This window comes from Sinohyriopsis cumingii, chromosome 16 (assembly GCF_028554795.1).
Source record: "Sinohyriopsis cumingii isolate HCF-2022 chromosome 16, ASM2855479v2, whole genome shotgun sequence".
Taxonomy (NCBI): Eukaryota; Metazoa; Mollusca; class Bivalvia; order Unionida; family Unionidae; genus Sinohyriopsis; species Sinohyriopsis cumingii.
Genome location: NC_142976.1, coordinates 7,050,211 through 7,064,191, shown reverse-complemented (window position 1 = coordinate 7,064,191; position 13,981 = coordinate 7,050,211).

Genomic DNA, 13,981 nt, shown 5'->3' with positions numbered 1-13,981 from the left:
GGCTCACAATTTTTCCGGATACGATGGACAGTTTCTTTTGAGATGCTATACGGAACAAGGCACCGAGCGTCCTAAAGTCACTTTGAACGGAGCCAAAATCATTTTCATGCAAGTGGGACAAGTACAGTTTAAAGATTCGATGAGCTATTTGGCTATGCCTTTGAGGCGAATACCTAAAACGTTTGGAATGACAGAAATGGCTAAAGGGTACTTTCCACACTTTTTCAATACGGAAGCCAATCAACACGCCGTTCTACCCCATTTACCTGAGGCTCACTATTACGACCCCGACAACATGCGTACCGAACAACGAGAAGCTTTCTACGCTTGGTACCAGGCTCACGCCTCGGACCCTTTCGACTTCCAGGAAGAAATGCTAAAGTATTGTCGTTCCGACGTGGACATTTTACGGCGTTGCTGTGGAAAATTTCGAGAACTGTTCATGGAACACGGAGGGGTCGATCCTTTGAAAGAAGCTTGCACCATTGCCAAAGCGTGTTCCTTAGTGTATCGACAACGATTCATGCCTGAAAACACCGTAGCTGTCATCAGTCCTCAAACGACCCACTATGTCAAACGTCAATACTCGGTCAAAGCCCTACGTTGGTTACATTACTTGTGCGACAAGGAAGACAAATGGATTCAGCTTGCTCGCAACGGAGGGGGTGAAAAGACCATCGGAACGTATTCGGTAGATGGCTGGGACTTAGAAAACCCCAAGATCGTGTACGAGTTTAACGGTTGCTTATTTCACGGATGTCCCGTCTGTTACCCTGACCGTGGCACTAAAAATCAGTTTTTACAACGAACCATGGAAGACTTGTACCAGGACACTTGTCAGCGGCGCCTAAAGTTAGAACAGGAAGGATACCAAGTGGTGGAAATGTGGGAACACGAGTACGATCACCGTATGAAAACCGATCCCGAGTTTAAACGCCTCGTGGAAAGTTACCAGTTCATGGACCCGCTGAACCCAAGGGATAGTTTGTACGGAGGAAGGACCAATGCCACCTGTTTGCTGTACCAAGCCGACGAAGAGAAAGGAGAAGAAATCAAATACTTGGACGTGTGTTCGCTGTATCCCTACGTGTGCAAATATTGTCGCTTTCCTGTAGGGCACCCGCAATTGTTCACGGAACACATCGACCTGAAAAACATTCGACAATACGAAGGCTTGATCAAGTGTAAAGTTTTGCCTCCCACGGACTTGTACCATCCCGTGTTACCTCACCATTGTCAAGGCAAACTGATGTTTCCATTGTGCCGTACTTGTACCGACAACGTGCAACCAAGACCAACCTTGTCAGCACACCCAGGAAGAACGGGCCTTGACGGGAACCTGGGTCAGCGTAGAATTGTTCAAAGCTCTGGACATGGGATACCAACTGTTAGAAGTGTACGAAATTTGCCACTTTCCCAAGACACAACAATACCACAAGGGTGATCCCAGTCAGAAAGGAATTTTCGCTGACTACGTGGATGCCTTTTTGAAACTGAAGCAAGAAGCCAGCGGCTATCCTTCCTGGTGTCACACTCCCGAAGACCAAATACAATTCAAAGAGAAATACTATGAACAAGAAGGCATCTCTTTAGACCACATCGAGAAAAACGAAGGCAGGCGATCGTTTGCCAAAGTGATGTTAAACTGCTTGTGGGGTAAAATGGCACAACGACCGTGTTTACCCAAGACGTTATATTTGACAGAACCTTCCCGCTACTTCCAGATGATTCACGACAAAACCAAATACATGAAACACGTGGACGTCGTTCGCGAGGATTTGATCTTGGTCAATTACGAAGAAGATCTGGACTTTGTACAAGACGACCCTTTTGGAAATGTCATCATTGCGGCTTACGTGACAGCTCATGCTCGCTTAAAATTGTACGAAGCTTTAGAACTGTTAAGGGAACGCGTCCTGTACTTTGACACGGACAGTTGCATTTACATCCATCACCCGAGTCAACAGCACCCTGACATCGAAGGAGACAGTTTAGGAGCCTGGACAGACGAGCATCCCGACGACAAGATTCTAAGTTTCGTCAGTGGCGGTCCCAAAAATTACGGCTACGAATACCGGGACCCACAAGGAGAAGTGCACACGGCGTGCAAAGTGAAAGGACTGACTCTGAATTATCGTACCAGTCGAGTGGTCAACTTTGGGGTATTGAAAGAAGCCTTGTAATCGGGAGAGGATGCAAACTTTAAAGTGACCACCTATCAACCGAACAAGATTGTACGTTTACCCACTCAGCACATCGTCAGTCGGCCCTTGGAAAAAGTCTATCAAATCGTGTACCAGAAGCGAGTGCGACTTCCCAATCACTTTACGTTGCCGTATGGACACGTCGGTATTGGTCTGTATATAAAAAGGAACCCTAGGCAAGTTCGATAGTTCATTGTGACTACCAAGACCGAGCGAACAGGATGAATACTTTCAGAGAAACACAAAACAAGTTTAGAAAGGCACACTTCAAGTGTGGGACTTCTGAAGTGGAATGCGATTGTGAGCCTTGCGATGGGTACGATGCTGTACGTTGTGACCTTAGCGATGCCGTAAAGCATCGTGGGAACTTTGTTCTCACTACCCCTATCATGGAAAGTGATGCTGTGCGTGTCAAACCTGAGGGATGCGAAAGCGATGCCGCTCGTCCTCTTGGACATTTTACTGGGTTTCGTTTTAAAGGGGGATGTTCACCTTCACGTCTACCCCCTACGGATGTCATCCAGCCCTGAGCAAACTCCTGCCCATGTCACTCAACCCTCATCGAAACGAACCTGTGAAAGACGAATATTCGTTTCCTGTGCGTTTGTCGGAATACTGCGACTTTGAAAATCGACTTCAATCGTTCAAAGGAAAATGGCCTAAGTATCTGGGAGGACCGACCCCCGAAGAATTAGCCAGAGCCGGATTTTTCTACTTGGGCGAAGGAGATAAAGTCAAGTGCTTCAGTTGCGGTGTGTCACTCCATTACTGGGGACCGCAAGATTCGGCCTACGTAGAACATGCTCGATGGTCACCGAATTGTCATTACTTACCCTTAGTGGGACCGAGACATTGAAGTAACTTACCATAATCTGTTCATGGATACTTTACACGAGAACATTCGTGCATTGCCTGTGGAGTTGAGAGAACGCATTTACCGAGAGCTGGTGAAAATACAAGTGAAACGTAAAGAATAGTTGCATCCGTTACGTCACCGGTGTTTGAACCACTGGTACCTGAATGTTGACTGATTCAGTTGAAAGTGTTCCATTGGACAGACATTGATCAACGATCCCCTGGTTTTAAAAAGGAATGGTCTGCTCTGGATGATTCTATCTACTACATTGTAAACGTACTGCATCGAATTCCAGAGGAAGAGTTAACGAATTACCAACATCTTTTACGCAATGTCGACTTAGTGAAAGGGGAAACTTCTGAACGAATTGTAACGTGTAAATTAGTAACTAAACGATTTAGATTCGACAATGAATTAAAACCATGTCTGTGCAAACAGTACATGTCTTGTGTCAGACAAAAGAGGATTTAGTATGACCTATTCATGGATACTTTGCTAGAGAACATTCGTGCTTTGCCTGTGGAGTTGAGAGAACGCATTTACCGAGAACTGATCAAAATACAAGTGAAACGCAAACGCAAAGTTATTCATCCGTTTTTAAATTATGCTCTGTTCCAAAGTATAAGAAGACTGATTATGAGTGGATATTACATCAGGCACAAAGGTAAACGAGGCTATTGGCCACCACCCAAGGATTCCAAAAACAGTGTATATACTTATGGATACTTTACAAGAGAACATTTTGGGCTTGCCTGTGGAGTTGAGAGAAAGGATTTACCGAGAGCTGGTCAAAATACAAGTCAAACGTAAAGAACAATTGCATCCGTTACGTCACCAGATCTTTAACCACTGGTACCTGAATGGTATAAGAGGACTGATTCGTCAGAAATTATTTCAGTGGTAAGACCTTGTTGAACACTTTCAGTTTGTGAATGATGAACTAGACGTTCGTAATTTTGGTTACTTCGAAATTCACCTACTGCAACGTATTGAGGAAAACGAGTTAAAGGATTACCAACATCTGTTACGTGGAATCTGCTTAGCGGAAGACGAAACATCTAGACAAACTCTGACGTTTCGGTTACAGTATGTAACATTTAAATTCCCTACTGGAGAACGAACATGTCTAGTTAGAAATTACCTTTATTGCTTCCGAAACAAAGAGACTATCAAATCAGGCTGCCATGCCACGGATTATGTCACATATCATTGAACAGATTCCGTGGAAGGAACTCAATGACCATATTCAAACCGTGGATCATTACCATCGATTATTACAAGAACTGTATCCATTCAATTTGGGTCGACAAGTGGTGTGTGTTTTAGTGACTTGTTTTCTGGGATTTCGTTTACCAGCCGATTTTTTGTGGACTCTTTACGATCAGTACTTACCACCTCAATGGCCTTAAATGGTCACGAAAGACTCCTTTTGCTCAAAGCCTTGCGGTTTCATCTGGATACTTCTCGACCTCTACGGGAAAAAAAGATTCGTCAACTTTTAGCTACCCAAGACGTGTATGACGATGTGTGTGTAGCTTGTGACTTACATCCCCACTGGACAGATGTCCGTGCCTGGAAAGAATGGGATTTTGAGGCTTGGACCCAAGAAGTGGCCCAGTATGCACGAGAGTTGTTCAAGGAAAAAAGTTACTTTTCAACCCGTGTTAGTGACGGTGCCAGAAGAACCCTTCACCCAGGACGGGACGGTCGTGGACAGTCCTGAAAGACCCTTTCGGGAGGACACTTGTGTGACCTTACCCCCTACTATAGAACTGGTCAGAACATTACCCAAAACATGTCGTACAGACACTTGTGTTTATTCCACGTTAATGGTCATCATGTGCCTTTTATCCTTCTACTTAAGCCTTTGGCTTTTATGTATTTTTGTCTTTCGTATTCATGTTTAAAACATTCAATAAACGTGTTCTGAATAAAGTATATAAACTCTCGTCTTCTTTGTTTTCGCGTCACAAGTGACATTCCTAACACTATGGCTACCTCTGCTGTCTCTGCTCCCTCTTCCTCCACTGTCAAAGTCATCGACGAACACTTAGATCGTGCCAGTTGGGAGGCTTTGTATCTTCGCCATCCCTTTAACATGCTCATTGCTGGACCTAGCGGTTCAGGCAAAACCGAATTCGTCAAACGTGTGATCGAACATAAACATCATTTGATCGATCGGCCACCTCAGCGGATCGTGTGGTGTTACAAAGAGTGGCAATCGGCGTACAGCCTCTTGCGAGAAAGTCAAGGCGATTCCATCGTGTTTGTGGAAGGCATTCCTAAAGAAGACGACGGCATCGTCTCTGACTCCCGTCAAACCCATTTGGTCATTTTCGACGACATGTTAGCAGAAGACGAAGAAGAAATTAAACTGTGCAAAGGGCATCACCGTAATGCCAGTGTCGTTTATATCACCCAAAATTTGTTTCAACAAAGTAAAGCCCATCACACCATCAGTCTCAATGCGCATTACTTGGTCTTGTTTAAAAGCCCTCGAGATAAATTGCAAGTGCAAGTCTTAGCCAAACAGTTAGGAACGCCTTGGCTGACTCAGGCGTACGACGATGCCACTCAAACGCCACACGCCTATTTACTCGTCGATTTGAAACCTACGACCACCGAGGATTTGCGATTTCGTACCCACTTGTTTCACCACTGGGGCCAAGACGGAGGGCCTGTCCTGTACACGTCTCCGTCTTCGACTTAATTTCACTCCACATAAAAAAATCTATAAAAACCTCAGACCCTTTTCATCTGTCTCACACACATTTTGAACATGACGTCCCTTCAGTCGCATCTTCCCGTCAAATTGATTCGTGCCTTGTATGGCGTCAGTCGAGAAAAAAATCCACAAATACGAGCTCGTGTGTTAGAAGCTAGTCTCAAAGAAGTCTTACGATGTTTCACGGTGACGGCACGTCAAATACTCCAAGGAATCATTGAGATTCCTCATCAAACCAAACGCTTTTTCGATCGAAACAAAGTCGCTTTGGTCCAACTGGCCGATCCCCGCATCGACACTCAAACCAAAAAAACAAATCATTTTGAAACCTGGAGGGAGCGGTACTCTAGGAGGGGTCATCATTCGCTCTCTCTTAAGATGGGATCCTAATGCCCCCAAACTTCTCCCCAAGAAAAAAGTCAAACGAAGCTCCAAGAAGAAGAAAAAGACCAGGTCCCCAAGAAGGAGAACTTCTCCAGTGGCGGGACCCTCCTCTTACCAGACACCACCACCACCCCGGATAAAGAAAAGAAGCCCTCAGAAAAAGAAACAGAGAAAAAGTCCCCAGAAAAAGAAAAGCCCACAGAAGAAAACTAGTCGCAAAAGAGGCACTTCTTCGGCCATGACGCAACCTTACACTCGCAAACCACGACCTGCCACGGCGGTGACTGCGTCTCCGGCAGCCTCACGTTCATCCACTTCTCCGTTGATGACTCCAAGAACTGAAGAGTACTTGAAGACGTTGATCACACCAAGAACATCTCCGTTGATGACCCCAAAAAGAACTTCCCCAGTGGCAGGACCCTCCAATTTAGTAGCAGTGGCTGCTGCTCACGAAGTACCTGCTTCCAAAATCAAAGTTCAAGAAAGATCGGGCATGTTACAAAGTTTACTGGATTTGTCCAAGCAAGAAATGGCTCGATTTAGTCCGTTGCGTACCCCTCCACGACGTGTCATGCCTGTCCTCAAACTGATACGACGTAAAGACAATCAGTGTCGACGCGTTCCAGTATAAAAAAAGGTGTGTGACCAAGTAGGGTATCAGTGTTTTGGTGCTCCTGAAGATGTCACCCTCCAGAAAACCCCAAGGAAAGAAAAGGAAAGGACTACCACCACGTTTAGTCAAACATGGAGACATGTTTTCTGTCCTGTCCAAAGCTTCTCCACCTCTACGAAAAAAACTCATTCAATCGGCCTCCAAAGAGGTCATCGATACTGTGTGCGAATGCTGTTTGAACGTCTTGAAAGGCACGATCCCTTTGTCCAAACACCAGAAACAATGCTTAAGCAAACATCGTCACGTTCTTCGCCAAATGGTTCAAAAGAAAATTCCGATTCGTCAAAAAAAGAAAATGTTGGTCCAACGTGGAGGTATTTTACCCCTCTTGTTAGGTCCCTTGCTGAAAGGAGTCTTGGGAACCATGTTGGGAGGACTGGTGGGAGCAAGATAAAAAGGCCCTCGGAAGTCCCAATATCTCAGAATCGTCCCTGACAACCCAATGGAAGGACGAAAACTAGCTTTAGTGCCTTACAAACGATGGATGGAATACCATCGGTGGCAAGAACAACGCATCCCGCATTTACCTCCCAATCCCCATTTGAGCGAGATGTCCCAGTTACAACACGAATTGCAGTCCTTGATGGATCGCCAAGATTTGTCTGAAATAGAAAAATCGCAAAAGTACGGTCAACTCTTGCAACGACTGCAACTCTATCACCAGAAAGCTTTAGACGAAACAGCTCCACCCACTCTGAAAGATTTTAAGACCTTGATGAAAAGTCCAGCACCATCACCAGTACCAGTGCCAGTGACCAAGACAGAAAAAGGAGAAGAAGAAGAAGGGTTTCAAACTCCACCAGAAAAAGTACGCAAGTTAACAACACCACCTACCTCCAGAATTGGATGGATTAAAAAGATGATGACCACCCCTTCTTCCTCACAAGAGAAAAAGAAAGTGAAGACAGAAGTGAAGACAGAAGTGAAACAAGAACCGATATCCCCCGCTCAGACGTCCTCCTGTTCAACACCTATTACTGGTCGCACACGCAAAGCATTGCAATCCAAGAAAATACCCCAAGAGAAAAAGAGTAGCATCCTCCAAGAGTGGGTGCCTTATTAACACACAAACACAAAAAAATGGAAAAAGTCTTAGCCAGCATTTACTACGATCCCTCGCATCCTGCAGGTTACGCAGGAGTTCAAAAATTGTATCGTGCTGCCAAAACGCGACTGAAAAGTCTCCGTTTACCTCAAGTGCAACGATGGTTACAAGAACAAGCTACCTACACTTTACACAAACTAACTCGACGCAAGTTTGCCAGAAGTCGCACCCGAGTGGAAGGCATCGATCATCAATGGCAAGCCGATTTAGCCGATGTCTCTCATTTGGCCAGCTACAATCGTGGCTACAAATATTTGTTTTGTGTCATCGACGTCTTTTCCAAATTTGCCTGGGTCGTGCCATTGACTTCCAAATCGAGCAGCGAGTTAGTGCGAGCCCTGCAACGGGTGTTGAAACAAAGCGGTCGTCACTCTCTTCGATGGCAAACGGACAAAGGCACCGAATTTCTGAACCAAGCTTTCCAAAAAGAATTAAAGAAACGTGACATTCATTTTTTTACCACCGAGAATCCCGAAACCAAAGCCAGCATCGTGGAACGTTTTCAACGCACTTTGAAAGAACGCATGTGGAAATATTTTACGCATCACCACACTCTGAAGTACATCGACATCTTACCGCACCTGGTGCAAGCGTACAACCAATTTTACCATCGAAGCATCGGACGCGCCCCGCAAGAAGTGACTCCCGACAACGAAGTGCTGGTGTTTGAGCGCCTGTTTGGTACGTCCCCGACGAGGGCTGTCCCCAAGAAAAGTGGAGAGTTGGCCGTAGGAGATTGGGTGCGCATTGGCAAAACCAAACGCACTTTCGACAAAGGTTACTTACCTAACTGGACGACCGAATTGTTTCGTGTCACTGGACGAGTGCATGGTCGTCATCCTGCCGTCTATAAATTGGAAGACATGAACGGAGAAGTGCTCAAAGGAACGTTTTATTTGCACGAGTTACAACGTGTGACCAAAAAAGAAGACGTGTACGACATCGAAAGCATTCTCGAACGCAGAACCCGTAAAGTAGGCAAACGACGTGTCAAAGAAGTGAAAGTACGTTGGAAAGGATATCCACCCAGTTTTGATTCTTGGATCGACGCTTCGCAAGTCATCGCCTATAAAAAGAAGTGACCATCATGCCCTTCCACACAGACGCAGCTACGTCGACCACTCCTTCACGTAGTTCTTCTGTGCAAGATTTACAAAAACAACCTTTGTGGGTGTGGTGCGGAGAACGTGTGCCTAAAACGGAAATCGTCTTTTTCTGCCAAATCTTCGTGGTGTATTGTGTCATCGGTGCAGCCATTGCGAATTTGAGTTTGCAACAAGGAGACAAACAATTGTGGACCATTTTATTGAGCAGTTTCATCGGTTACCTGCTTCCCAATCCCTCCCTGAAATTTTCTTCCAACGGGAACCACGGGAACCTTGTGTCCAGTGCCAGTGTCAGTCACCACTCCAATAACAACAACCCCATTTTGGGCGGAGACACGCCTCTGACGTCCACTAACCCCTCGGACAGCCACAGAACTCTGGAATTATGAGTCACCAAAACCAATTTTACTTAACCTTACCCAGTGACAGTTCCATGGAGGTGTTTCCCCACAACACGTTGTGCTGTTACACGGCCAAATTACCTCAGGCCATCCCCTTAGATCACGAAGCTCATTGGGAAGTGGCTTTCTTAGAAATGATTCACCCAACACAAATCAAAAACATCACTGAAACTCAAAACACTTTTGACGTCGAAATTCTGGACCTAACAGTGCAGCAAAACATGACGAACAGTCCTCAACATAGATCATTTCTTGCGAAGGAGCCATTACCCCGTAACAGCAGTGAAACTTCTCCTCCTCTTTACGTTTATCACTTTAAAATTAACATTATTTTAGTGGTCAACATCTGGTGGAGGCCATCGCTGACAAATTCTATGCAGCATTTGACAAAGTTCTGACCAAACTAAATACACGTGTCACCATGGAGTACCACAAACTGTCTCACCGTCTACTCATCAGATTTGAAAGTGAGGATAGAAGTATACGTATTAAATTTTGCCCTGAATTGTATGACATTTTGGGTAGAGACCTCAATTTGGTCACGGATAAGCAGACCAAAAAGATTAACATAGCAGACGGGCATTTTGCAAGGTATTTTCGTTTCCCGGTAGAACTGAACCAGGGACTGAATTTGATGTTTGTGTACTCCGATGTGGTGGAGTACAACGTGCTGGGACACACCTCCGTGTCGTTACTGCGTGTCATTCCTTTCAAAGTAAATTCTGCCACGGCCACTGACGAGGAAGGTGGAAACACTTACCACGTCCACCGCGAATTTGTACATCCTCACTATTTGCCTGTCAGCAAGTCGTATTTGGACACGGTCAACATTGCTATAAAAGGAGATTTGGGACAAAATATTCCATTCACCAAAGGAAAAGTCACGGTGAAACTCCATTTTCGAAAACGGTTCTCTCACGACTCTTAAGTCATGTATCCAGTGTACCGAGGGGTTGCTCGACAGCGAGGACACGGTTTAGGAGATATGTTAAAATCGGCCTTTCGTTCGGTGGCCCCAGTGTTGAAACCGATGGTGACACGCGGATTGCACGCCTTGAAAGATGCGGCACTGACGCAAGGCAAAGAATTTCTCCAAAATGTCATCATCGACAAACAAAACCCCAAAGAAGCCTTCATGAGGGCAGGCAAAAATGTCTTGCTGCAAACGGGTAAAGACCTTTTGGGCCGACAAGAAACACCTATAAATGCCCTGCACGCTACCGAGTCAGGCATTCAGCAAGGACAAGGCAGAAAGAGACGACGAAGAAAACACCTTTTCACCAGACTTCACACGTCTAAAGCGAGAAAGGCCAAGAAAAGAAGAACCGTTCGAGACTTAGACGTTTTCGATTATTGAGAAACAGCAACAAAAAATGATGCACCGAGAGTCTTGCGCCTGTTCCAAGACGGAACTTGATCTGTTTGCCATGCCCCCCACCATGATGACGATGCAAGAATCCCAATGGGTGGAATTTCATCCAGTCTCCTCATTGACCGATTCCGCTCCCATCGAGTTTGAAATCAAAGGACAGCCCGAAGATTACATCGATCTAAATAGCAGTTACTTGTACTTGAAAGTCAAAGTTCAAGATAAGGATAGAAATGCTATAGACACTGAGCCAGTAGCTCCCGTCAACAATTTCATGCATTCCTTGTTTAGCGGAGTGGACTTGTACTTGAATAACAAACTAGTCAGTAGCATCATGGATACTTACCCTTATCGAGCGTACCTGGAAAATCTCTTGACGTACGGAATAGACGCCAAGAACACTCATCTCAATGCCTGTGTGGTATGGGAAGCTGACGATGCAGGCGAATTTGAAACATTCAGAACTGATGCAACCAAAGACCACAATGCGGGATTTGTAGAACGAAGAGACAGAATCAAAGACGGACACAGTTTAGAACTGATGGATCGTTTGCATTTGGACATGTGGTTGCAAGAAAAGTATTTGCTGAACGGGGTGGATGTCCGCCTGAGACTGAATCGTAGCAGTACCGCTTTCCATTTAATGGCTGATAGTGACGATAATTACAAAACCAAAATCCAAGAAGCCAGACTCTACGTACGACGCGTGGAAGTGTTACCCAAAGTGGGAAACGACATCAGTCAGACGTTGAGCAGAACGACCGCCAAGTATCCGATCCGACGTGTGGAAGTGAAAACCTTCACTATTCCTGCTGGACAGCGATCCATGATCCAAGATCATCTGTTCCAAGGACAGTTACCCAAACGTTTAATCATTGGTATGGTCCTGAATGAAGCCTTCAACGGAGTCTTCGCTAAAAATCCTTTCTACTTTCAACACTTTGGCGTGTCCAAGATCGAAGTCAGTCGCGATGGCAAGACCTTGTGTACCCGACCTTTTGAACCTGACTTTACCAAGAAGAATTACTTGAGATCGTACTTGTCCCTGTACGAAGCCACCGGACAGTTAGGAACCAACACCAGTCACGGCATTACGTACGAGGATTATGCAAAAGGCTATGCTTTGTGGGCTTTTGATTTCACTCCAGACCAAGGCAGCGACGAGGGACATTTCCATCCTATAAAATCCGGCCAGATTCGTGGGGAAATTCAGTTTGCAAAACGAGACCCTGATGAAACGGTGAACGTCATCCTGTATGCAGAATTCGATAATACCATAGAAATTAACAGTTTGAGAGAAGTCATTCTAGATTACTAGAAGCCATGGAAGACTGTTATCCCTCTTTACCTAGTGGAGAAACTTTGAAGATGGAATGTGAGGAGACCGTGGAAAAAGAAGAAGTGATCATGATGAAGTCCCGATGGCCAGAACAAGAAGCACATTTAGTCTCCTGTTTTGCCAAACACTTGGTCGAAAAAATGACGGAGTTGATCAAGAAAGATTGCTATGGATGTCAAAACGATCATCCCAGTCAAATTCAACACGATAAATGCCTGATGTTGAGTCAAGAAGAAAAATTGGACGAGTATCTGGACGAAGCTTGGAGTCTCATCTCGGACGAAGACGTGTTGCATCAGTGGTATAAAGACTTGCGTGAACATTCTTGTCCGCAATTAACCACTCAAGAGATCCATCGTATCGAAGCTCTCTTGAATCAGAGTGAGAAGACGAAACGAAGAAACGGTTATTTGTCAGACATTTTCAAGCAAAAAGTCAGGATCGAATTGATGACTTATTATTACCTGTGAAGAAGAAGAAGAAAAAAAACCACACAAATAAATGGATACCTGGGAACTTTATTAACTTTTGAACCACAGTTCGTATACGGCTTCTTGGAATCCTGTCGTCTGTGCTAAAGATGAACTCCCTGATCGCAAACCTCAAGACCATCTAGCTTACGTGATCAACACGGACGACAGTCATCTCCCTGGAACCCACTGGGTAGCCGTCTACCTTCCTCAAGAAGGATGTGTGGAATATTTCGATTCGTACGGATTGCCCCCTTTGGAAGACGATATCATTGACTTTATGAGAAGAAATGCTCAAACCACCCGATTCAATAATGTGAAATTACAAGGCACAGATTCCTTGGTGTGTGGACAGTACTGTGTGTATTTTCTGCATCATCGCAGCCTCGGCTATTCCTTAGAACATTTAGTGACTCATTTTGATCCTCGTTCTTCTTCAAGAAACGATGTGAAAATAGATCGATGGTTTTGTGACCATTATGCTTATCTTTTGTCTCAAGCTAGGAAACGTAGTGTTCATCAATGGCCTAATGACTTCCAATAGTGGAAATCACAATTTCATTCACAACGTTGCCAACCCTGTTTAAAGTAGAGTGTGAATTGAAAAAAAAAAGTTTGTCATTTGAAAAAAAATGTTTGATGTTATATGGTTGGATTATTGTTAAAAATGTTAGAGTTGTTGGTTAGTGTTAAGTGATTTTTGAATAAAAAAATGTTGTGTTTTGAAAAAAATACCTTTGTCTTTTGTTTGGCTATAAGAATGTTTGATTCATGCTCTTTGACTTCTTACTATCCCTCTCATGACACTCATTGAACGTTGCGACTCAAAAACCGTAGAGGGATGTTTTCCTTCACGTCCGCGCTTTGACTTTAAGAACCGGGAAAGTTTTAAGTCTAACCATCCATTGTCGACTCATCCTCCTACGAAGATGTGCTCCAAACTAGCTAAGCTAAACGAAGCCTACGTGAATTTGCATAGGGTCAGACACAGTCTGATACCAAAAGCTGAAGAGATAGAGAATGTGAGAATGCTAAAAGTCACTGAAGACCTGATAGAAGAGCTCTTCAGAGAAGAAGTGAACAGGAAGAAGGAAGAATGGACAGAGACGTACAGACTTCAGAGACAGCAGCAGCAACAGCAACAACAACAACAACAGCAGCAGCAGCAGCAGCAGCAGGAACCTAAACCTGACAGAGGCTTTGTCGATTGTCGTATCGACACCAAAGAGTTCTTCTTCTCTTTCCGAAGAAGCAGACCTATCGTCAGAAAGTCTATCCTCAGAGGACGTCGCATTCTTAGAAACTAAAGATTGCCACAGCAAACAAAAAAACAAAAAAACAAAAAAAAA